Here is a 25,470-nt window from a genome sequence, read left to right as displayed (position 1 = left end):
CAGGACCTTCATCCATCTATCAGGTCCTCTCTTCATCAACAGAAGCTTTGAGGAAGTAAAGCCAGCATGGAGGTGTGACACAAGTTTGCAGAGAGGCCAGACAACAGGAATAGCACTCATCTTAGTGCAGTCTTGATTTATGTTGAGTGCTGGTGGGTCAGGGCCAGAATAACCTCCACTGTCAAAGCAAAGGGAGAGGCCACCCCCAGCAAAACTCAGAAGCATACTCCAGGCTCACCTGGTGCCAAGTTCATCAGCCCCATGAAGCTCAAGCTGACGAAATTATAACTTCCCAACCCAAGGAACAGTTTGCCAACTCCAACCTCCTTAGGGACGGCGATAAGCACAACAGCTGCAAGCACAGCCCCACCAAGGAGTGGTTTAGATAAGACTTTGACCAACAGACCCAGGCCCTTTGACTGACCACCTGCACAGCACCCGCTATCCAAGGATGGCTGCCAGAAGCCCAAGATACCACACACGGGATGCTGCACCCTCCAGCTCCATGTCTTCAAGAGCTACCTGCAACTACCAGACAGATGCGATGCTGATGGCACATGCGTTCCCTTCAAGCCCCTGCCACCCATCTGCTCGGTCCTCTAACCCTTTGGAGCTCCCCAGCACCACTGCAATAAGCACAAAGCCCAAAAAGCGCATCCTGAGCTCAGTTTCACCACTGCCATGGCTTTCCAGCAAGGGCTTCATCTTGTCCACGTGTAGCAGTGGAGGACTTGAAATTGTTGCAGTGATGGCCATGATCGTGTGTCATACCTCATGGCAGAGATCTCTACCTTACACAGAACTGTGCATCTCACTTTCCCAACATTTATCGTATCTGAGGGAAAAAAAAAAAAAAAAAAAAAAAACAAAACCAAAACACAAAGTGATTAAAAAATCCCCACAAAATATAAAATAATAAAACCCAAAATCTGAAGAGAATCTAAGGGAACTTTTCTGCTGCCTCCTAGACTGCTTCCAAAGGGTTCACATGTCAATCTAGTAATAAAGCTGTCATATGGGGTGATGTGATTTTAGCTTTCAAGGTGAAGGTTGCTATGGGAGGCTGTTCCCAGCAGCAGCACTGCACAGCATTTGTAAAAGGTCTTCCCAGAACCAGAAACTGCTCTGATTTTTGAGCAGGAAAAAAAATGCACTTCTTTAAAAGTTCCAGAAAAAACAGCAGTCCTAGAAAGAGATAGGGGAAAAAAAAAAAACAAAAAAAAAAAAAACAACCAACCAACCAACGAACCAAAAAAACCCCAAATAACAAAACTGGGGCTGTCATTCAAAAGTGATACAGTAAAATCCCCCTCCCAAAGCTAAAGCATCGTTAAACCTCAGTCTTGCAAATCAGTGCCCATCAGCTGAGCCGGGGTTGCTGTATTTGATAACACCAGGTTTGCTTGGACGTGGGAGAAGTTAAAGACGATCAGATGATCTCACACGCTGTACAAGCGAGGAGCAGAAATGGGAACAGTTATTGCAATGCCTCTGCAGCAGTGCATTAATCTGCAGGGTAAATTGACTGTGCATTTAAATCCTGACTCTCTGATAAAAACGAGGCATCATTTCACAACAGGTTGAGGAAGTTTACCTAGCATAGGACAAGCTTTATAGAAATAAAAAAAAAAAAAAGAAGAAATATATATAGGGAGATGTGCAAAGAATAAAAAAGGAGATAGATATATATATATACACACATATATATACAGACAGCAGTGCAAAGCTGGTCAAATACAAATGACTCTCTTAAAAGTAACAAACAAACATAGAAAATATTTTCTATACCACACCGCAAGGTTCAGGAGTCTGTTACAACCTGCAGGATATACAGAGGAAACACAATAAGAAGGAGGTTTACCGAGGACTTAACACAAGGACATAGCCATGAAGCAGCAGGAGAGGGAGACGCAGCAGGTATTTACCTTTACACAGTGAGCTGAAGACTACTGAATACTGATTTATAAAAGACTTTTCCTGCCAAAGCTTCCAGCCATTAGGTGCGCTTTAATTCTTCGTAGGTTAAGTAAAGCAGAGTTGGTAAATGAGATATATGGATAGGGATGAATACTTACAGAGCAAACACACTGCAATTCTGTGGACACATGCCTATACGAGGTTAATGTCAAGATCATAGAATACGATGACAGAATGGTTTGGGTTGGGAGGGACCTTAAAGATCATCTAGTTTGACCCCCCTGCCATGGGCAGGGACACATTTGACCAGGTTGCTCCCAGCCCCGTCCAACCTGGCCTTGAACCCTTCCAGGGAGGGGGCAGCCACAGCTGCTCTGGGCACCCTGGGCCAGTGTCTCAACACCTTCACAGTCAAGAATTTCTTCCTAATATCTGATTAAATCTCCCCTCTTTCAGTTTAAAACCGTCCCCCGCTTGTCCTATCCCCACACCCCCTGATCCAGAGTCCCTCCCCACCTTTCCTGTCCCCCCTTTAAGCCCTGGGAGGCTGCTCGAAGGGCTCCCCGGAGCCTTCCCTTCTCCAGGCTGAACCCCCCCAACTCTCTCAGCCCGGCCCCCCAGGGGAGCTGCTCCAGCCCCCCCAGCATCTCCGTGGCCTCCTCTGGCCCCGCTCGAGCAGCTCCGGGTCCTTCTGCTGTTGGGGGCCCCCGAGCTGGCCCCAGCACTGCAGGGGGGGCTCACAGGAGCAGAGCAGAGGGGGACAATCCCCTCCCTCGACCTGCTGGTCACGCTTCTTGATGCAGCCCAGGACACGGTTGGCTTTCTGGGCTGCAAGCTCACATTGCCGGGTCATGTTGAGCTTCTCTTCAACCAACACCCCCAAGTCCTTCCTTGCAGGGCTGCTCTCAATCCACTCCTTGCCCAGCCTGTGTTTGTGCTGGGGATTGCCCCGACCCACAGGCAGGACCTTGCACTTGGCCTTGTTGAGCTTCATGAGGTTTGCACGGACCCACCTCTCCAGGTCCCTCGGGATGGCATCCCCGCCCTCCAGCGTGTCACAGCACCACACAGCCCGGTGTCATCAGCAAACATGCACTCGATCCCACTGTCCATGTCACCAACAGTGATGTTAAACAAGATAGGTACAGAACTGCATTATTTGAAGGACAAACTGAGAATACAAGAATATTAATGTTTACAAAAATAAAGAGTAGCAAATGACACGTTTTGAGCCCCTACCCAGATGCGAGCAGAAAACCAAAAGCTGTTGTATCCTGTACTCCAGCCCAGAAATGGACCATCTTTTCCTTTGCAAACTGACAACAGGAGATGCTATTTTTACAAAAATACCAGTTACAGCAGAACCAATAAACCAGAAAGCCAAAGCCTCTGGGGCTTTCTGTTCGTAAAGTTTTCAGGGTATGTTTTCCTGTCTCTAAAGCCTCTCACACTTGTACCTAAGTGAGCTGCAATAATTAACTATTGCCCAGAACTTGCTCATCGGGGGTCTAGTGCTCAGGTGGTGGGCTCAGAACAAAGTCTGGAAGCTAGGGGGTTAAATTGGGCTTAAACTGGGCAAGAAATAGCAAAAATCAATTTGATTTAGTGCTGCTGTATTTTGAGCAATTCTTCCCTGTTGCTACTTCAACTTGTCCATGCAAAAAAGCCCCAATATTATAGACTGTTTATTTATATATATATATATAATATATATATATTTATATACACATATATTTTTTATATATACACACTATAAGTTTGGGTGTTTTTTTTTCATATTCTACACTGTTGTAGTTGTGAAACAATAAACCTTTTCACTTGAAATGTCCCACAGACACAGACCGAAATGTTAGCTACAAGGTCTCATTAGATCAGGGAGATGATTTTCAAAGGCTGTCAGATCACCAGTGGCACTGGCACCAATGCCAGCCAGGAAAAAAGGTCAGGACCTCGTGTCTATCATGGAAAGACTTTCCTCCTCCTCTAGCTACAATGACCCATCTTGCTTTCTAAGGATCATTATGGACTTGCTGTCTACACGGCTGAAGGAAATCTGGCTGATGACGCAGGAGTCTTCAGTTCAGTGGATCAGTGGAGCATCTGCTTTACATGCAAAACAGGGTAAACCAAGATGGGCTGAAAACAGAACTGGGTCAGGAGTCAAAAGAAATGGAAGAGCATACAAGCATGCAAAGTAGATTTGTACCTGTAGGACACAAGACAGCACCCTGCATTCTACTCAGCACAGCTATCCCCGCTGAGATGCTCCTTATTCATCAACACCCAAGAGCCAGCAAGCAAGAGATCCCTCAGGCAGGTTCACAGCCACGAACTTCTGTGATGTCAAAGCTTTCAGACCCTATTTGTTATATGTAGATGCAATCTTAAGACAAGGGAAGGTCAAATATGCAGCTGAGATGCTGGAGAAGCAGCATTTCCAAAGCATGTATCCAGCTTGGGTCCTGCATGTCACAGATGAGCATTTCACAATGTCTGGGTTTGAGACAAAAATCCCACCATGGACAAGAGAATATTTTGCCAACAGAAATTTTGCCAGAACATACAAATAATCCAAATAGAAGTCTTTAGTAATAAATCAGTATTTGTTTAAGTGCCCACACTCTTTTTTTTTTTTTTTTTTTTTTCCTGAAAAGACTTCACCAGCAACAATCCTGAGCTTGTAGTATCATGCAAAACAAGAAACAGACATTTAAATCTATCTAGCCCTGGAAGCAGCTGCAGTAAATAACTCAATCATGTTCGTCATTTTAACTTATCCTATTTATGAATCAGGCCAAGCTTGAAATCTCCATTTGCATTATCAGCCTTCATGATATTAAGATAATCATGCAGAGGACTGATCAAAGGTTCCTCATAACTTCAGAGCACAAGAATTACCATATAGGAACACTTTATCTATTCCAGCATCACTTTTTGACTACAAAGAGCACTTTCTTCCCCAGAAGTTAGGATGAGGAACACTACACTGAAGGGAGCTCTGCTGATATTAAAGTTGAGCTCCTCCATTCAGTAACATGGCCGCAGGTACTGTATGTACATCTCCAAATAATCACGAAGAACAGCAGGTTTTAAAACAGAACATCTGTTAAAAATCTCTGAGAAAAAGAAATATTCTTTGAATATCCTTGAATTACCTTTATTTTACATAGGCTGGATGGAAGGGCATTCTGATTTTTTCCAAAAATTGATTGATTTTAATCCAGAGTGATTTTGAAAATCGTCAGAAATGGTACTCTTAACAGCATTCACTTCTCTCAGCCCTGCTTTGATGGGGAAATGAACTCTGCAGCCTCCTGAAATGCAGAAATACTCTGCTCATGCTCTTACAGCCCTTTCTTTGATGTCTGTCCACCAGCCCAGTAATAGCTGCAGAACCATTACCATTACCTGGTCACAGTCACAGCTGGTACAGATCTGACAACAAAACAAACAAAAACAAAACAAAACAAAACCAAAAAAAAAAAAAAAAAAAAAAAGAGAAAAAAGAGAAAAAGCAATTCCTATCTTCTCAAAGAACTTTCACTCTGCTGTTCACTTCCAACCTGCTATTTTTCTTCCTACAGCAAATAAAAAGTAACATCATTCTTCTATTTCTGGAAATAGATGTTTTATCCAGAGTGTGGGCAGAGAAACAATTTGTATCCAGATCTTAGGATTATTTAAAGAGGTAAAAAATATGTAAGGACATAAGCTAATAAAACAGTCTTATTTTAGGAAAAAAAAAAAAAAAAAAGAAATCTAGAAATATTTTAATTGAAGTGCTTAATTTCTGACACCAGCTATTAAGAACACAGATATAATCATTTATTTATCTCATACACTTATATGCAGCATGAAAATTGGGGGGGGCGGGGGATGGGCAATCACATGGGACATCACCCGAAGACACTCGTCCTTGTTAACTTGAGAGTGATTTTCTATTGAATATTTCAAGCGTGATTACACTGTAACAAAATGGCATCATGCCACAAGGTCCTATAAAATAAATATTTCCTCTCAATACCTCCCTTCCTCACAAAGACGCCAGGAGGCTGGATGAAAAAAGGTGCTCCCAGATCAAAGTGAAAGGCACCAAAGAAATGTCAAGGATCCTTCAAATGACCATGTTTGTCCCTAAGTGGAAAGATGACATTAAGAGTTGGTATCGCAGCTTCTAGCCAGGATCTCACCTGGGAATTACTGTACCAACAAGATGCCTTCTGCAAAGGAATTAAACACACAGCGTTTAAAATTATAGTAGCCTGCTCCAAGTCGTAACTTTGAATGCAGTTCATGTTGCTGGTTTGATTTTAGAGTTACCAACAGCAGAAGATTTTCCACGAGTTTCTCTAATGTGGACAAACCATCACGAGCAGCAGAGATGAAAGCTCAAAATAGCTCCGTGGGTGATGCACGAGCTCAGAGGGACGCCAGGTCTACGCTCATGAGCGGTGAGCTTTGACTGGGAATCCTAACCATCTTTTCTCCAGCCACAACTTCAGTTTAGGAGGAAGCAAACATAAGCAGAATCACAAATATTGCCAAGTCCAGGCAGCGAGACTGTAACACAGCTAATTAAACGGTTTGTCAAAGATTTTCTGATCGTCCAAAGGATTGGGATGTGCAAGGAGGAGGCTTGCAGAGGTATGAACAGCAGCCAGAGTGCTGAGTAAGCACATCCAAAAGCGGTAAACACTAACGTGAATTCAATTTAAATTCCCCGAACGTGTTAGGGGAAAGGGAAGGGAGAAAAAGCCATTCTGCAGCCAAGTTCACCCACATAACTGAAATGTTGTGTCTAGGAATACAACATTTTGGATTCTCTACAGTCAAGGGAGGGAGACTGGAGCCTCCCCAAATGAGCGCCAACTGACCATGGAAGGAGTCATGGCTCTCCAGGAACTTCTTCTAGTCCCTTGGTACTGGTGTCACCACTACCTGTGGCTGAAAACAGAAGGAAACACAACCCACCCAGGATCACAGGGGACATCAACTGACGAGCAGACAGGGGCAACACATCAAGACCCACACAACAGCTCATGGACCCCAAATGCCAGTTCACTGCCTCCTTGAACATGTAAGTTGATTCTTCCTCTTACGTAAAGCATTCAGGAAATTTCCTTTGCTATGTCTTAGAATAACTACACCAGGCTCAATAAATGCAAAGCAATGACGGAGAGGAAGTGTTACACGTACACTCCTAACACAACCTGAAACCAACAAAAAGGAACTCCATGTCATCACTGGTGCCTCAAAAAGTAACTTTGCCCAAGGCTACTACTTTCAGGTAAGCAACAGGATGCATTGGAAAGAAGACAGAATAAAAAAAAAATACATTACATTACAAGGTAAAATTAGTGGTGTGGTGTCATTTGCATCTTGTTCTTTTCAATAGACAAGGAGCACACAAAAGCAAAGAGGAGAGACAAGCAGCAAAAATACTCCTTGCCCCATGGTGACAGGGGAGAAGGAAAGAGACACACTGAAGGAACAAGTTCAATTTAGAAAGGAGACTGACACCCAATACAGAAGAATTTAACTCAGTGAGGAACTATTTAGAGAAGACATCTGGAATCCCTGTGCTTTCTACAACGTACCACAAAAAACGTGAAATTTCCCACAAAAAAATTAAAAGTCAGGAAACTCTAAAGAGGTAGTGAATTTTTTTGAGTAACTGAACTATAGCACAGGTTGTGCAGGTCAAGAACTCAAGCACCCAAAGGCACAGGGAAGCACATTACAAGACCAGCCAAAGTTGTCATAACTAAGTTGTAACATAAATGCTTAAGCCAGACTTAATGATTAACCATCAGGAGAAACCCAGGGAGAAATTATCATCACATTTGCATATCAGGACATTACTTTCTCTTCTTTTGAGCACTCTGTTACTGGTCACCATCCAAAATTGAGAGTCTTGAGCTAAATGAACCCTGTGTCTCACTAGGCAATTCCTAAACTACTTATAATTAAAGGGACCATTAAGCCTTCAGAGAACCAGATGCCAATCCATGTCAAAAGTTACACAGCTGAACATAGTCCAATTACAATGCATTCAAGAGATACACCACATCCTAAATAGATACAATTTTACAGGAAGCTTTTTCTATATTTTACAATTTCAAGATCATTTGAGATGCTCTTGCCTGTATTATCTCTTGTTTAGAAAATAAAAGACCATCCTTAGTTATCTGCAAGCAAGCTTAAGATGGGATATGTGGCAAAAAGAATAAAAAGCCCATCTAACCGCTGATACTGTGGGGAAGCCAATTTAAAAATTTTAATTAAAAACAAGTTTACATGGAGACACAATCTCTTCTTCCTCATTTCACCCTTTTCTGGAGGTAGGGAAAGGGTGGTATTTTGGGTGCTTTACATGCTTATTCAGGGTCTGTACAGTCAAGTGACTGTACATTCTTGTACATTGGTAAATGCCACAAGCCCAGTTCATCCATTCTTAAAAAAAATATTTTATAAACAATGCAATGGGGTAATTAAGTGCCATGAAAAAGGCTCTTGAATAACCTGGTCTGGGTGACAGAAGACCCCAAAATATCTTTCTGATTAAGGTATTGATTAAGCTTTCCCCTCTGCATCTAAATGGGAAAAGAAAGTCCAAACTACAAATCCACTCAGAAACAGCCATCATAGAAGATACTAAAAATATTATCATCTAAACACAGGAAGGTCAAAAAATAAATTCTTAACTGCCTTCTCAACATAACGCAGAAAGCAAGTCTATTCTTAAGCACACACCAAGGCCAGTGAATTTGGGAAAAAGACAGATGGGAGAATATGTAGGAGAATATGTTCCCTGAATAATTCCACAAATAGGCGACCAAAAGTCAAGAGAGATGCTGTGTCACAAGGGATTCAAAAGTCACAGGAGATTAATTTCTTGACATTCCCCACCAGGAGATGATCTGGAACAGACAGAGAAGCCTTTACTACTTGTTACCATGGCACTGCTTCCAGACACTCATCCTATAGTTTTCCCATATTTGCAAACAAAATGGCCATGGTAGTGACAGATGCCACTTTCTCAGCCTTTCCCAGCAACATGGTGGCAATCACCACAAAGAATTACAGTGATAGAAGAACCATCAGTGGTTTATGCTGATTTCCCCATTCACTAGTCCCATTCTCCTGACCTTTCAGCTGCTCCCGTAACTTGAAGCTGTTAGCCAGCCTCAATCAAATTGGAGAAAAAAAGGGGAAAAAAAGAAAAGAAAAAGAATCCTAAAACATAATTACCACCCTGAAAGTTGACTGAAATAATAAGGACTGAATCAAGGGAAAAAAGGACGAGTGAACACCAGCGTGCAGAAGTAAACCAAAACACAACACTTTCAGCAACCACCCAACACGTGGATTACCCATGACTAAAAAAAATGGGCCACCAGCCAGAGTTACTATTCCTCTTGTGGTGCAGATAGCAACTAGAGGTGGCAAGTGGCAGAAGATGTGTCAGGAGGTTAAAGGCACATCTGTAGGAAACCAGGAGCCTTCTGCTTGCTCTTCAGTAGATGGAGCACGGAGAGCAGATGGAGATCCTCCTTCTGAAGCTTGTATTTTAGACACTTCTTCTGTTGCATCCTGGTTGGTGTTTTCAGCAACAGCAAGGTCAATCTTGGGGCTGTAGTGAGCCACTACTGCTCCAGCCCTAAAGTCACTTCAGCCACTTGTGTTTCCTCACATATACATAGTGTGACAAGCACCAGAGAATCAGTATATTGCTGCCCAAAAACCTCCTGTGAGGAACAGATGCCCCACAACCACAGGCCTGAAGGCTATGTTCTTGCTCCCCAAGTATACAGGGCCCAAGCAACAAATTAGACAGTGTGTTTCCAACATGAACCTATCATGCTCTGACAAATGCATCCACCCACATTACTCTCCCATTTTTTTTGATCAAGAAAATGGGACCATAATTAAGTGGAGCAGGACACTGACAGAAAAGTGTACATCAGTTAAAACAATGACCTGATTTTTGTCACTTTACTCCAAAAACTAGATCTTCATCATTCATTGCATGAATTTGCTTTTCTATTTTAAAGATTTTTGCCATCTAACACACTGTCTTGTTTGCAGTCACGTCAGAGCAAAATTGATGAATGCCAACACAGCTGGATCTCAACAGCCCTTCCACTAAACTGCAGTATAAAAATTAAGGGATTGCCAGAGATTACTAAGAAAAATACAGCAACACACCTGTAGCTCTCCAATCAAAAGTCATCTCATGGAGACGGAAACAATTCCAGGTGCAGAGGAAGCATGCAAAGGCAAGCACACATGGCAGAGTTTGTATGAGTCCAGCTTCTAACCAAGTCACAGCTGCCTTTATTGCAACGACCCTAATTGCCTTTTCCAGTTGTGAGATAGGAAAATCAGCTGACATGAGCATCTTTGCCTACAATCCCAGAAAACACAAGTTGAAGAAGGCACAGAGTTCTATCCAAGGCATATGCGAAGAGAAAAAACTAAAAATGCATTCTTCTTTCTTTTCCACATATTGAGCTAGCTAAAGCAGTCCACACTCTCCAGTTTATACCACCAGCATTTATTTATCACCATTCTCAATTCTGAAAGCAAACTCCAAGTGATAACGCACGATCTTCCCGCAAAACTAAACTGAGATGGATGGAGGGCAAGAGGTATAAATTAAGACAGTTTACATTGCTCACAGTACCAAGAACACTACATTCAGGCTGCGAGAAAGGTCACTGGTAAATTAAAGTCAGCGGAAGGTAACAGAAAAGTTTACAAACAACATCTCAACAGACAAAGGAGATAATTTGGAAATTCAGGGAAAAGAGCAACCAGAGAGTTGGGTACACAAAAGCCTTTCTCACCCCATAGACATGAGCATACTCATCTTCAGGGGCCCAGAACATCTTATGATGAAGTGTACAAGACTTGCCTTAGTGGCATCAACAGTAGCACCCAGTGCGACAGAAACATCCTCCTTGGCAAAGCCACACATACCAACACAGAAGAACAGTTTGGAGTTATCTCCTGTCTCCCAGCTGGCTCGCTCCTTTTAGCACAGAATTCTTAGTAGCCAGCATCTCCCTCCAGCAAAGCGCAAAGAATTTGTGTCCTGAACTGTCTAGACTTAAGCTTTCAGCTATTTTGCAAATGCTACATGAAATAAGCAATGTAAAGAGTTTGCTTCTTCCTTTCTGACCACCGTCATCTGATGGAAACAGTCTCTCAAGTAAAGGAGAAATTCTTTATGTGGTTTTGTTGGAAGAACACAATGAGGTCTGCATTGCATCTCGTCAGCAGACAACTGACACACAGCACTGTGTGACTGACTTCATGGGTCCTTCACGGTCCAAGGTCCAGCTGGGAGTTTAATGCTGAGTCAGAGGAGAAAACAGGAAAACATGAAGCTCAATCTAACAGAACCAGCTGAATCTCACCCTACTTTCCTTTCTAATTTTGGATCATCTCCATAGACACACTTGCCACAAAATAAGTCAGGATCTCTAAAACAAAGATAGCCACCCTGATGTCACAGAGGTGCTACTTTTCATAATCAGCTTCCCTGACATTACCATTTCTTTGATTCCACCTCCAGGGGAAGAGAAGGCATATAGCAACTATATTGAATGTCAGGCAATTCCACTATTTTGCATCAGGAAGACTCAGGGCAGTGTCCTAAACGTTCAACTTTCAGAACAGTAACTTGAAAAAAGACACACTTCCCTTTAACTGAAGAGTCTTCAAAGTCTGTTTTGTTTGCTCAACAAATGCCTTAGCAGCGATAAACCCACACATTTCTACACTGCATAGCACTGAGTACTGCTGAGAAATGCATTCTCAAAGGCAACGGTGGAGCTGAGCATCCCTGCCCATGTCCCCTACAAAATGCTTCCTGCCATGATAACCCCTGCTCCACTACTCTGTATCCCCATGATGCTTCTGTCACAACCTCTATCCATCCTCCCTGTATCCATGTGCACCTCTCCTCTGCATCTTCAAGTCCCATCCATGTCTCAATTTGTCCTCCAAAGCATCCTCCAAAATATCAGAGAGGCAGCAAGTGGTACACATAAGTAATCTAGACCTGGACACGTACTAACTGGTTGACTGGATGATACAAAAAAAAAAAAAAAAAAAAAAAAAAAAGAAAACGGGTAATTGCTGACTTTTCCTGTGTTTCCCTTGAGGACACTGAGATATTAAGCCCTTATGTGCTTCTTGAACTCATTCATTGATGGTTGGGTAGAGGAGTAAAGCCCAAATCAGCAAACTGTACTCTTTTCTCTGATGTAATTAACTTAGCCAACCTACTAAAGTGGGAGAGGCAGAGAGACAGTGACAGGAGAAAGCCTTAAAGGAAGTAAGAGACTTCAGACTACCAAAAAAAATTCCACTTATGAAAAGAGCTTAATAGCACTCATCTGTTCTCACTTTCATACCCATGCCCCAAACACTGTATCTGTATTTAATTTTCTGGTTCACAAGTAGAAAAATAACCCATTCCTCAGGCTTCCAGCTTTATTTACACACTTGGTTAGGACTGAGCCGAACACTCAAACCTGTCATTGAAGGTTTCAGGTGCTCCTAGTTCTGGTTTACACTCACAGTATAGCAAAGCATCAATGGTGGAGGCTTTGTATTCCGCATCACAGGCAACAGTACTGCCCAGAAGAAACCACCTTCCACCCTTCCCCACCAAACGAGGTCCCACCATGTCCCGGTGGCCGGCACTCAGCCTCTTCAACTTGCAGGTGCAAGCAAGATTAATTCAACCCAAGTAAGAGCATCAAGCTGCCTTTTAGAGCTAATAACACATCTCACCTACCCAAAAATGTCACTTTATTTTTTTGCAGGGTTTCATTTTGAATGAATCAGGCTTTTGAACTGGCTCACCATGGAGACACCAGCACCAAAGTGTTGGCTAGGGCTGAAGTCCATGGATCCACTTAAAAAAGCGGAGCCCTGACTTTTATTGGCTTAAAATGATGCAAAAAGGCATCTTTGGGCTGCAGCTCCATGATGCATTAGCTCTGACAAGGGAGATAACTCAAATCCTCCCCACACTGCTCCTTCCCCACCCCACCCCACGGCTGGCTCTCCACTCTCTTGCTAATACAGCAGCCGGCAGCTCATGCTGTAAATCAGATCAATGAAACATTCAGTTAAAAATAACAGCCAAAAACTCCTCCACTGCAGGAGAGCCTTTAGTATTACAAATGATGAAAGCACGTTTCTAAAAAAAGCAAGCTGAGTTGAGAGTGATTTCTGAGAAGGTGACAAAAAAACAGCACCAAGCCCAGCCAGCAGAACAAGGGATGGGCTGCTCCAGGAATTGCTGGGTCGCCAGAATAACCTGACAGTTGGAAAATGGGTGTCCGTACCCCCAGCTAGCAGCTATCTAGACGAAAGAAGATGATGCCTAGCTCCCACTCTGGACCTGTGTGTTGATACTGTAGGAACAGGACATGCTGAGGACACCACCATCCTCTGCTTGCGAGCTAGTCCTTGGGCATCTCCTTGACCAGTGGGCTGAGTTATTCCTGCCCCACAGTTGCAAGCCAGAGAGAAGATGTTGAGATGCAGCTTCTGGGGTCAATAAGTGGCATCTTCATGGTGAGTACAAGCATTTGGCCTGAGGTGCTTACTGAAACTGTGAGAGAAAAGAGAAAAGTCATCCCTCCTGAGGTTGTTTTACAACTACTTTTATGATTGACGCTGGGAAACATGAGGGCTTTGGGGGTTAAGGGTCTTTTCCCCCCTTTTTTTCATCTGATCCGAGCACCTTTCATCTAAGCACACGTTAAACAAATAACTAGCTGTCTTCATCCTGAAATCCAGACAGATGTCCCCATGCTCACACCAGACCAGTGCTTCACCCAGGGCAGCCAGGTCCATCAGCAGGAGGAGCTGCAACAGGAGGATGCACTGGCAGCATCTTGCCTCCCATTTTTAACACAGGGATGCAACCCTGCTACAGCGATTGTGGCTTTTAATGCCTTTTACAAACATCTAATTCACTCCACATGAATCCCTCCAAGCAGCTACTCCTTTATTTTACCCCTGGAGACACCAGGCTAAAATATTCGTCGGGTTAAACACAAAAACCTACAGCTCTAGGCAGTTGTTCAGGACAGAGGAGTTGCTGTTACACAGTTCTCTGATATAGTACAGCAGTATAACACCATCCTTGCAATAAAAGTACAGAATGAGCTTCTAAAGATGCCTTTCTAAACTAGATGTTTCTAAGTAAATTTAGGTTTCATGACAAGCAATTTTTGCTTACTTCTCACTTTTTCTCTTTTTTTTTTTTTTTTTTTTTTTTTTCCTTTCCTGCGGGGGGGGGGACACAGGGGCTGTTCTTTCTGGAGCTCAACATTAAATAAGAGCAACCCAAAAATATATTGAAAATGCATTCTCTTAAAGCATGGCACACAGCATATTTCAAACCAATGCAGCTGAACACTTCCAAACTATCAAAAGCTATTTCAGTAAGGGGTTTTGCTTACTTTAGACATTCATGCAACTTCTGAAAAGTTGAATCTCTTCCAAGTATTTTAATTCAATTGCATGGACAAACTCACCAGCACAGGAAGGTGCCAACAACCCCGTGGCCGTATCTCCACCATCTTCCCAAGCTCCAGAGGACTTCCCAAAGTTGTCGGTGTGGGACATCAGGCTTCCTCAGAACCTACTGCCCTGAAACACCCCTTGCTATGAGCTGGGCTTTGCTTCCATCCTCCCAACTGGCTCTGATGCTGATCATCATCTCCTTGCTTCCCTTTACTCTCCAATAAATTTGAAGTTATCCAAGTCAGGAACCAGCCTTCTGTCTTGCACTTACACAGCTTCCAGCTCACGATAACTATAGCCTACAGCTATGTTCAAACTGAACGATTACCAGCTGGACCTGCAATAGTAGGACACATATTTGTGTGGCTCTACCCTGTCTACACACAGCGAAGAGGTTTCTGATGGGGTGTTCAAGCTCAGTCCCTTCTCCCTCATTCCCATGGCATCCTGCCACACACCTCCACCAAGCTCCAGCTTCAGTCCACCATAGTGGGATACGGCTCATTATTTTAGGGAGAGCTTTCAGGCACAGTCTCTCAGATGACTCTTCCAGACCATGTCCAGATATCCCCAGAAATCTTTTCTATTGACAGAGCAAACCATGGAGGTGTGCGTTAACACGTGTGTGTCATCCACATCTCGGCCACAACAAATCACAAACACCGAACAAGACCCAATACGCACCATTTTATTTCAACTTTGACTACTACAGAGACAAAGCAGGGTGATTCCAGCCCATAAATATTCCTGACTCAGCCAGCATATGCAGACTAAAGACGCTCAGACCTCAAACCTTGAAGGTAAGTGTACAACAGCATGGACTCCCCACAGTTGTTTCACCCTAAATACACAGGAGGGAGGTGTTGACACTGAAGCAATGGTAGACAATTTGTGTTCAATTACCAGGCTTGCATAAACTCCATAATGCAGTATTGGGTACCTAGGAGAATTAAAGTCAAGGCATAGTCATCTCACCTGCCTCCAAAGCATCCTGGTGCTGCTAAATGCATAGGAAAGACTCCTGGTTTAATGGAGTGTTTTCCTGCTTCAGTGTAGCACAGCAAGAAAGGAATTTGCATCATTTCAATTTTTAACCTTCAAATAGATGAAATTTAAAAACAAAAAAGATCACAAATGTAAAAAGATACAACAATTATAATCAAGGTGGCAAGAAAGTGACACTGTGTTTGTCACTGGAACAGTTTGGGAGTTATCCTGAACCAGTTCATACCATTGATCAAGGCATTTCTTTGCATCAGCCTGCTGCAGTAGGCAGATAAAACATAGCTGCACCATGTGCATAAACTGTGTTTAGATACATAAATCTTAGCAAAGTGCTTCTTACTTTGAGGCAAAACCAGAAAGAATTATATGTTGCATTAAATAGTTTCTTCTCTGTCCTCGATTGTCTGAAAGATCAATTAAAGTGCTTTTGCATAAAACAGGCAGAGAGGCGCTTTCCAAAAAAAAAAAAAAAAAAATGAAGCCACTCTGCATTTAATATGATTTCTTAAGAAAACAAGCGTAACGACTTAAAGATTCCCACAGTGAAAAAGAAGAAAATGCAGAAGGTTTAATCAAACACTTATGAGGTAACAAAACACATTTCTCAAGTCTTAACATCTCTTGCAAAATTTTAAGCACTCATACACAAATATTAGTAACATGCTGCAGCAAGCCGAATACTTTCCCTTGCCCTCACACAGAAATACGTGCAAGTCCCTCCCTTGCACTCACATACACAGATTTGCTGTTTCCATCACTTCTCTATTTGCAAAGAGATCAAAATGAAACTATAAGCAATTGTGGTGTGGCTTTTAACACCTTCCTCCCCTTATGAAGGTCTTGTTGTCCTGCAGATCAGCAACTCCTCTGTCCAACTACACTGCAACATTTGGAAGCACCAGCACAAGCTCTCTGCACACTGACAAGTAACGTGACTCACAGCCAAAGCCTCAGCACTGAGAAAGCATCACTGAGTTCAACTACTACCCCAGTTACCAACTGTAACGGGAATTGGGGGAGCGGGGAGATCAACACACCAAGCAAGCTCAAGATCCACTTCCTTATCCCTTAGACTGCCCTATGCCATGTCTTCACAAGGCAAGGGAGGAACTGTACCCATAAAAACATCCAATTTTTAGTTTCTAAAGGAAGCAATTTTTTATGAAGTTGGTGAAACACTAGACCAGGTTGTCCAGAGCAGTGGTAGATGCCCCATCCCTGGAAACATTCAAAGTCAGGTTGGGTGAGGCTCTGAACAACCTGATCTAGATGAAAATGTCCCTCAGTGCAGCAGGATTGGACTAGATGACCTTTAAAGGTCCCTTCCAACCCAAATCATTCGATGATTCTTAGTTCTATGGAGAACAGCAAATCATTACACCACCACGTCAACATGAACCTGGAGGACCTCTCCAAGCTGTGTTGTTGGATAGCAATTTGGTGGAATTATATTTCTTCCCTCCCACAGCACTGGTGAAGCAATCGAGTGCTCTTCTACTTTGCCCAGCCAATGCCAAGATGTTGGGCTGACATCCAGTAACGCAGTCTGGAAAGAAAAGTTCAGCTCAAGGCAAAGCTGTCATCGGGGGACAATCACACAATCACAGAATTATTTAGGTTGGAAAAGACCTTTAAGATCATCAAGTCCAACCATAAACTTAGCACTGCCAAGTCCACCCCTAAACTAAGCACCACATCTGCATGTCTTTTAAATACTTCCCAGGCTGGTGACTCCATGTTGTGGTTTAGGCCTGATTGGCAGCCAACCACAATGCAGCAGCTCTCTCTCCCTTCCCCTCCGGCAATGAGAAGGGACAGAGAGCCAGGCTTGGGGTTCAAGATAGGACTGGGATGGGGAAAAATTCCCCTTTATGATCACAAGCAAAAGGCAGACTCGTTAGGGGAAGAAAAAAAGAACATACATTTATTACAGACACTAACAACACATAACAGAGTAGGACAGTGAGAAGCATTGCCACATCTTGAGAACACCTTCCCCCCACCCCTCCCTTCTTCCCGGGCTCAGTTCTGCTCCCGATATCTCTGCCTCCTCCCCCAGGGGCGCAGGGGCAGGGAATGGGGGGTGCAGTCAGCCCTGCCACTTCCTTTATCTTCGGTGAGGGGAGTGTCCGGAACTTGTTCCTCCTGCTCCATCGTGGTCCCCCTCTCACAGGACACAGTCCTCCACAAACTTTCTCCGACATGAATTCCTCCCATGGGCCGCAGCGTTCCCCACACTGCTCCGTCATGGGTCACTAACTTCCTCCGACTGGATTCCCTCCCACGGCTGCAGCCCTTCCCAAGCTGCTCCGGCGTGGGACTCCCCCGCATGCTGCAATCCTCCCAGCACTGAATTACAGCAGCGGGGCTGCCTTTTCCCATGAGACCCCGGCCTTCTTCAGGCACAGAACCTTGATCATGCAAGCAGGAGCAACAGGCCACAAATCAATGTCTGCTCCACCGTAGATCTTCATGGGTAGCAGGGGGGGGCCGCCCTGCCGTCTCCCCACAGGATACAGGAGGGTCTCTGCTCCGGCACACCTCCCCCCTCCTTTCTTCCTCCGTTCCTCCACTGACCTTGGTGTTCATGCAGCTGCAGCAACTCCTCCTCACAAGTCCCACTGCCCGTCACCACGTCCCTTCTTAAATACGTTATCGCAGAGGCACAGCTGATTGGCTCAATTTTCCAAATAGAAGTGGAGCTGACTTGGAGCTGGGGGAGCTTCGAGAAGCTTCTCACAGGAGGCCACCCCGATAGCCCCCTCCCCTGCCACCAAAAAACTCCACCACTCACTCAACCCAGGACACTCCACCACTTCCCTGGGAAGCCTGCTCCAATGCTTGACAACCTTTTTAGTGAAGAAATCTTTCCTAATATCCAATCTAAGCCTCCCCTGGTGCAACTTGAGGCCATTTCCTCTTGTCCTATTGCTTGTTACTTGGGAGAAGAGACCAACACCCACCTCTCTACAATCTCCTTTCAGGTAGTTGTAGTGAGCAATGTCTCTCCCCTCAGCCTCCTTTTCTAGAGGCTAAACAACTTCAGTTCCCTCATCTGCTCCTCACAGGACTTGTGCTCCAGACCCTTCACCAGCTTTGTTGCTCTTCTCTGGACACCCTCCAGCACCTCAACGTCCTTCTTGTACTGAGGGGCCCAAAACTGAACACGGCATTCAAGTTGTGGCCTCACCAGGGCCGAGTACAGGGAGACAATCACTTCCCTAATCCTGCTGGCCACACTATTGCTGACACAAGCCAGGATGCCATTGGCCTTCTTGGCCACCTGGGCACACTGCTGGCTCACATTCAGTGGCTGTTGACCAAAACCCCCCGGTCCTTTTCCTCCAGACAGCTTTCCAGCCACTTTTCCCCAAGCCTGGAGCATTGCAGGGGGTTGTTGTGACCCAAGTGCAGGACCCGGCACTAAGCCTTGTTGAACCTCATACAATTGGCCTCAGCCCATCGATCCAGCCTGTCCAGGTCCCTCTGTAGACCCTTCCTACCCTCAAGCAGATCAACACTCCCACCCAATTTGGTCTCATCTGCAAACCTACTCAGGGTGCACTCAATCCCCTCGTCCAGACCATTGATAAAGATATTAAACAGAACTGGCCCCAACACTGAGCCCTGGGGAACACCACTTGTGACCACTTGCCAACTGGATTTAACTCCTTCCACAACTCTTTTGTCTCAGCCAGCCATCCAGCTTTTACCCAGCAAAGACTATGCCCATCCAAACCATGAGAAGCTACTTTCTCCCTAAGAATCTTGTGGGAAACAGTGTTGAAGGCTTTACTAAAGTCTAGGTAGACAATATCCATAGCTTTTCCCTCATCCACTAAGAGGGTCAGTTTAAGTCAAGCAGGACCTGCCTTTCATAAACCCATGGCTGACTGGGCCTGATCATATGGTTGTCCTCTGCTCCATAACCTTCCCCAGCACCGAGGTCAGGCTGACAGGTCTGTTGTTCCCTAGATCCTCCTTCCAGCCCTTCTTGTAGACGGGCATTGCATTTGCTACCTTCCAGTCAGCTGGGACCTCCCCGGTGAGCCGAGACTGCTGATAAATGATGAAAAGTGCCTTGGTGAGCACTTCCGCCAGCTCCCTCAGTACCCTTGAGTGGATTCCATCCTGCCCCATAGACTTGTGTGTGTCTACATGGTGCAGCAGGTCACTAACCATCTCCCCTTAGATTACGGCAGCTTCATTCTGCTCCCCATCCCTGTCTTCCAGCTCAACGGGATGGGTACCTGAAAAACAACTGGTCTTATCATTAAAGACCAAGGCAAATGAGGCATTAAGTACCTCAGCCTTTTCCTCATCCTTTGTCACTATGTTTCCCCCACATCCAAGAAAGGATGGAGGTTGTCCTTAGCTCTCCTTTTATTGTTAATATATTTATCGAAACATATCTTATTGTTATTTATGGCAGTAGCCAGATTAAGTTCTAGCTGGGCTTTGCCCTTCTAATTTTCTCCCTGCATAACCTCACATCATCATTGTAGTCCTCCTGAGCTGCCTGACCCTTCTTCCAAAGGTCATAAACTCTTTTTCTCCTGAGTTCCAGCCGAAGCTCTCTGTTCAGCCAGGCTGGTTTTCCCTGTCAGCTTGTCTTTCGGCACATGGGGATGGCCTGCTCCTGCTCCTTCAAGATTTCCTTCTTGAAGAATGATGAACCTTCCTGGCCTCCTCTGCCCTTCAGGACTGCCTCTCAAGGGACTCTGTCAACCAGGCTCCTAAATAGGCCAACGGCTGCCCTCTGGAAGGCCAAAGTGTCAGTTCTGCTGACCCCTCTCCTTACTTCTCTGAGAATCATAAAATCTATCATTTTATGATTGCTATGCCCAAGACAGCTTCCAACAATCACATCATACACAAGTCATTTCTTCGCAACCAACACTTCCATCCCAGGCCTTCCCTAACTGGCTCACTCATCAGCTGTGTCAGGAAGTTATCTTCTACACACTCCAGGAACCTCCTAGCCTGTTTCCTCTCTGCTGTACTGTATTTCCAGCAGACATCTGGAGCTGAAGTCTCCCATGAGAACAAGGAGTAGCAACTGTGAGACTTTTCCCAGCTGCTTATATTTCATCTGCCTCTTCATCCTGGTTGGGTGGTCTATAACAGGCACCCACCATGTTATCTGCCTTGCTGGCCTTCCCTCTGATTCTTACCGATAAACACTCAACCCCATCATCACCATCATTAAGCTCTTGAAAAAATCAAAATACTCCCTAACACACAGGGCTACCCCACCACCTCTCCTTCCTTGCCTATCCCTTCTGAAGAGTTTATAGCCTTCTGTTGCAGCACTCCAGTCCTGCAAATCATTGCACCAGGGAGCTGTGATGGCAAACATATCATAGTTTTCCTGCTGCACAGTGGCTTCCAGCTCCTCCTGTTTGTTGCCCATGCTGTGTGCACTGGTGTAGGTGCACTTCAGTTGGGCTATTGATCCCTCGACTTTTTGGGAGGAGAAGCCCTAATTCCTATGTGACCATTCTCAGGCCCTTCTGTGGTTTCTAACACATCAATAACCCTTGCATCTTTGCTGCAACACGGATCTCCCTCCCCTACCACCACTGAGATGGCAGACAAAAGACCTCATTGGCACACCATCCCTCGAATATTGGAGTGCCACTCTGAGGCTTATTTCTAGCAAGACCAGTTTTATCCCTTTCCCTGTTCAAATCTAGTTTAAAACTCTTTCCAGGAGCCCTGCTAACAAATTGCGCAAAGATTCTTTTCAACCTTTGAGACAGGGGTATGCCATCTGTCACCAGCAGGCCTGGTGTCGTACAGACTGACCCCTGATCAAAAAACCCAAAATTCTGCTGGTGACACACTCAGAACAAGGTGTTGATCTGCTGGGTCTTTCTGTTTCTTCTCTTGTCATTCCCTACAACAGGAATGATAGAGAACAGTACTTGTGCTCCTGATCCCTTAACCAGTCATCCTCACCCCCAAATGCAAAAGAACTGATAGGAGAGAGAAATCACTGCCCTTCAATTGAAACACAAGGAAAATAACTTGCAGTACTATAACCAACAACAAAGAAACAAACCAACCCAATAAAACCAACAACAACAACAAAACCCAACAAAAATAAATAAAATAAAATAAAAAAAAAAAAAAACAACAACAAAAATAAAAACAAAAGCTTAGAGGCGAATAATTCATTTAGGCAATATGCAGTGCCCATACTCTACCTGAATTGTTCAAGTTGAAGGTTATTGGTTTAATCAAAACCACCATCAAAAGAAAAGTTAGGGTCATAAGTACAAGATTTATCTTGAGCAAACAAAATAGGTTTCTTGGTAAGGCATTTTCATTTAAAATAGAAAAAAAATGGACTGCAGTTTGTCAACTGACCAGTAAGGGGAGTCGGTGCATAGAGCTTTGAGCCAACCACGCATATACAGTTTTGGGTGGAGAAACCTCAAATAAACAATTCTGAAGCAGTGACATTGAGAAAATAGTGATGACTGCCAGAAGATGCGAGAGGAAGATGGACAGGGAGCACCATGTCTAGTAAACCCACTAACCTGGAAAAGAGAGAGGGCTTGAGAGATACTACAGTAGAAAACCAAATCATGTTCTTGCTTGGAAATGGGTCTTTCTCTCCCTGCAAGACTTAATGGAGAGGACTTGGAAGGAGAAAGACAAAGGACAAATGAAATAAAGTCAAGATGGAGCTTGGGATAAGAAAATAAGGGTTAAATCTCAACGCACTTCTGACTACAATATTCTGATGGTAGCATGTTTCCCAGAAAAGACTTGGGCCAGATCCTCTATGGCCTTGCACAGACATCTAGGAGGGTACCAGATGCCTGGAAGAAGACTTCAGAAGACAAGGGCTAATCAGATGGCTTACCACTGAGTCCCAGCACTTGAAATAAAAAGGGAAAAAATACAAATAAAGATTATTTAAAAAAAAAATAAAAAAAAATAAAAAAGCTCAAGTCGTCTTGCAAGGAGTGGGATTTAATAGTATTACACAGTATCTGAAGAAAAATGCCAACAGTAGGAACTCATTAAGCATCATATGGGGAACAGCAGCAAAATCCCTGCTGCATCTATAGCCATGCTGGGCTCATCAACAGAAACGGGGCTGCCACCAGCTACAGTGCCATGGGGAGGTGCACTCAAATGCTTACGTTCCTCTTTCCCATTAATCTCATTAACCTCATATTTACTCTGTTGTTGGCGAATACTCAGGATGTTAATGGGCATACTTTTCACGTACTATTTACTAAATGTTACAGATCTGTTTAGCACTGTATACAAAACAGGGCTGGAACATGACAGTGTTCCCCATGCTGTGGAAAACAGAGGTAGAGAAATAAAATCCTTTTAAAGGATTTGTTTCAAAGATCATGATTTCTTGAATAAGAATTACATGCAAGATAACCAATTGATTCAGATAAATATACAAGACCCTTCCTTTTTCTAATTCGAGAATACTTTCTAAAGTACTCTTTGCAGGAGGAACAGACACCAATCCAAAAATACCCAAGAAAAAACATATTTCCTACTATTAAGCTGGAGTACATGAAACAACTATTCTAGCAACGACACAAACTACCATTAATGGTATTCCAGGTGGGAAAAACAGATGTAGTTTAAGAAAACTATTTCTGCTAATAAAAAACTTTATCGGTTTTACAAATACAGTCTGTTACGCCTTGAAAAATTAAACTTTTACTGACCATCTGTTCCTAGCAGAGAGTGTCCATTAACATTCGCTTTGGTCAGAAAGCCCCACTCAAAGTCAATGCACCAGGAGCGTGGGCCATCCCAGAGCTTAATGAACCATCCAGGTCAGGCAAGATCAGCTGTCAAGGGAAGAACTGCGATGGAGATCACCCAGTATTAACCAGTTAAAACAAGGAAACCACCACAAGAGCAGAAGAACCGTTGAGGGGTGAACATCTGCAAGTGTTGAGCCTGCAACGTTCCTGCACACCCAATCCAGAGGCTGGGCCTAGAAAATGTAGCATCACCTCCAACGAGTTAAAGGGATATGGAGAAAAACCACCAAAAGAATGAACCTGAAACAGGAAGGACTATCAAAGAAATAAAACAGCAAAAAATATCTCACCCACAATTTTATTCCCTTGTGTTGTGGAGCCACTTGTTTGGAACTAGGCAGCAATAGCCCAGTGGACCCAAGGCCCATTTCAGCAATATTGTCTCTATTCAGGGAAAAGGAAAAAAAAAAAATAAAAATCAGAAGTGAAAAGTTCACACAGGTTTTTATCCACTCTGCTTCCCCGAGTCTGAAGCACAGGCATTCCCAAGACAGAGGTTTTAGCCATATCTTTAGATTGGACTGCCTTTGGGAGTTTTCACACCCTGTGAATTTGCTGAAGAATAATATATATATATATATATATATATTAGGCAAGCTTTGCTTTTGGCCTACACAATATCTCTTGACAATGTAACGCACACAAATATAAAACCCCACTCCTTCCCTTTAGTTTCAGGGTGCAAACATTAGGGGATGCCCAGTGAAATACAGCAAGTAATTTTCATTTTCTGCAATTTGTGATTTCACATAACTGCCATTTCCCCCCCTTTTAATGGTCTCGTATTTTATATCCTTAGCCAGTTAAGCAGGATCTGTCAGTATTTTTCCTACATTTCTTACAAAAAGAAAGCCCATGCAACTAAAGAGATTGCCGAGCTAGAACCATGCAGCTGGGACAACCAGGTGGACCCAGTCCTGGAAGAAGTCTTAGCACAGAAGAGCCTTCACTAGGATGGTGTAACAAAAAGCTGAACAGCAGATTCACGCCCTTATAACAGCAGACAATCTGATATAAAGCAAAGTTAGTAGAAGACTAAAAAATCCCTCCCTGGAAGGTTTCAAGGCCAGGTTGGATGGGGCTTGGAGCAACATGGTCTGGTGGAAGGGGTCCCTGCCCGGGGCAGGGGGGTTGGGACTAGATGATCTTTAAGGTCCCTTCCAACCCAAACCGTTCTATGTATGTATGTTTATAGCTGATTTTTAAATAAAAATACATAGAAAGAGGAAAAAAAAAATATTACTTTTGGGAAGATTAATCATACGAGAGTGTATGTCCACTTGCTTGTGTGTGGAGCAACGGGCAGAGATAGCATATCTAAACAGACAGATACACAACTGCATATTCTAGAACAGCATTCGTAAAGATCTGATAGCTCAGGGAACTCTGGAGACTCTAGTTAATGATGTAATAAACCCATTTTCCACACAAACACACTTGAACTACTGAATTTTTTTCTCCCAAATTTGGAAACTAGTGCTTCAGAAGGAATTTAACATGCTTTTAATGCAGTTCATTATGCTTTAATAAAAAAATAAAAGAGAAAGAATGGCTTAGGCAACCCAGGTAGAGGCACTTCTACACTGCGTACAGTTAAGGATGCAGAAGTGTTATATTCTTTTTACAGTAATTATTCCTCAAAGAAAGTGTTTTAGTCGAACTGCTGATAATTTTGACTGGTTGGTTTGTTTTAAGTGGGAGGAGCATCATCACGCAGGACTCAGCCTTCCAGACTTATCAAAGCTTTCTTATCCCTCCTTGGGATAGGATGGTGGAGAAAGTCAAATTACACGGGATGACACTGGGGCTGGAGAGAGCAGCACACAATGCTGAAGGAGCTTCTGCCCTGCGTTTTCATACCCTTAGTAAAACCACACAATTACTCTTTCCTCTTCTTTGATGAAAACAGTCTATTTCAACATCCTCAAAAGCCAACAGCAGAAGCCCCAACACAAAAAAAAAAAAAAAAAAAAAATCATTAGGAGCCTTTACGTTAAAGTACAGTACCTGGTGCCAGCTTTCAAAGACAGGGTAAATAAGCAAGACCTTTACATTTTAAGATGTTGCTCAGCAACACCTTGTCATGCTACATCACACAACACTTCTTCCTCGTTATTTCTCTGGCCAAAGGTCAAAATTTATCTTCCCAAGAGACAAGTCTTCCTATAGAGAGAGTGATGAA

The 25,470-nt window shown here is 43.7% G+C and overlaps 1 protein-coding gene across 10 annotated transcripts in view; it reads right to left on the bottom strand.

Annotated features, from left to right (window-relative positions):
• Positions 1-25,470, bottom strand: part of TSNARE1 (t-SNARE domain containing 1) — a 491,281-nt gene that overhangs the window by 449,735 nt on the left and 16,076 nt on the right. Inside the window, exon 1 of one of the 10 annotated variants that reach the window (XM_042786054.1) lies at positions 23,187-23,204. The exons of the other annotated variants lie outside the window; for them this stretch is intronic. The gene's annotated coding sequence lies outside the window, so the exon portion shown is untranslated. Of the gene's footprint in view, positions 1-23,186; positions 23,205-25,470 lie in introns of those variants that run through there. 10 annotated transcript variants of the gene reach the window in all.

This window comes from Tyto alba, unplaced genomic scaffold (assembly GCF_018691265.1).
Source record: "Tyto alba isolate M040663 unplaced genomic scaffold, T.alba_DEE_v4.0 Super-Scaffold_9, whole genome shotgun sequence".
Lineage (NCBI taxonomy): Eukaryota > Metazoa > Chordata > Aves > Strigiformes > Tytonidae > Tyto > Tyto alba.
Note: the sequence above shows the minus strand (reverse complement) of the source record. Positions and strands in the feature narration are given on the sequence as shown.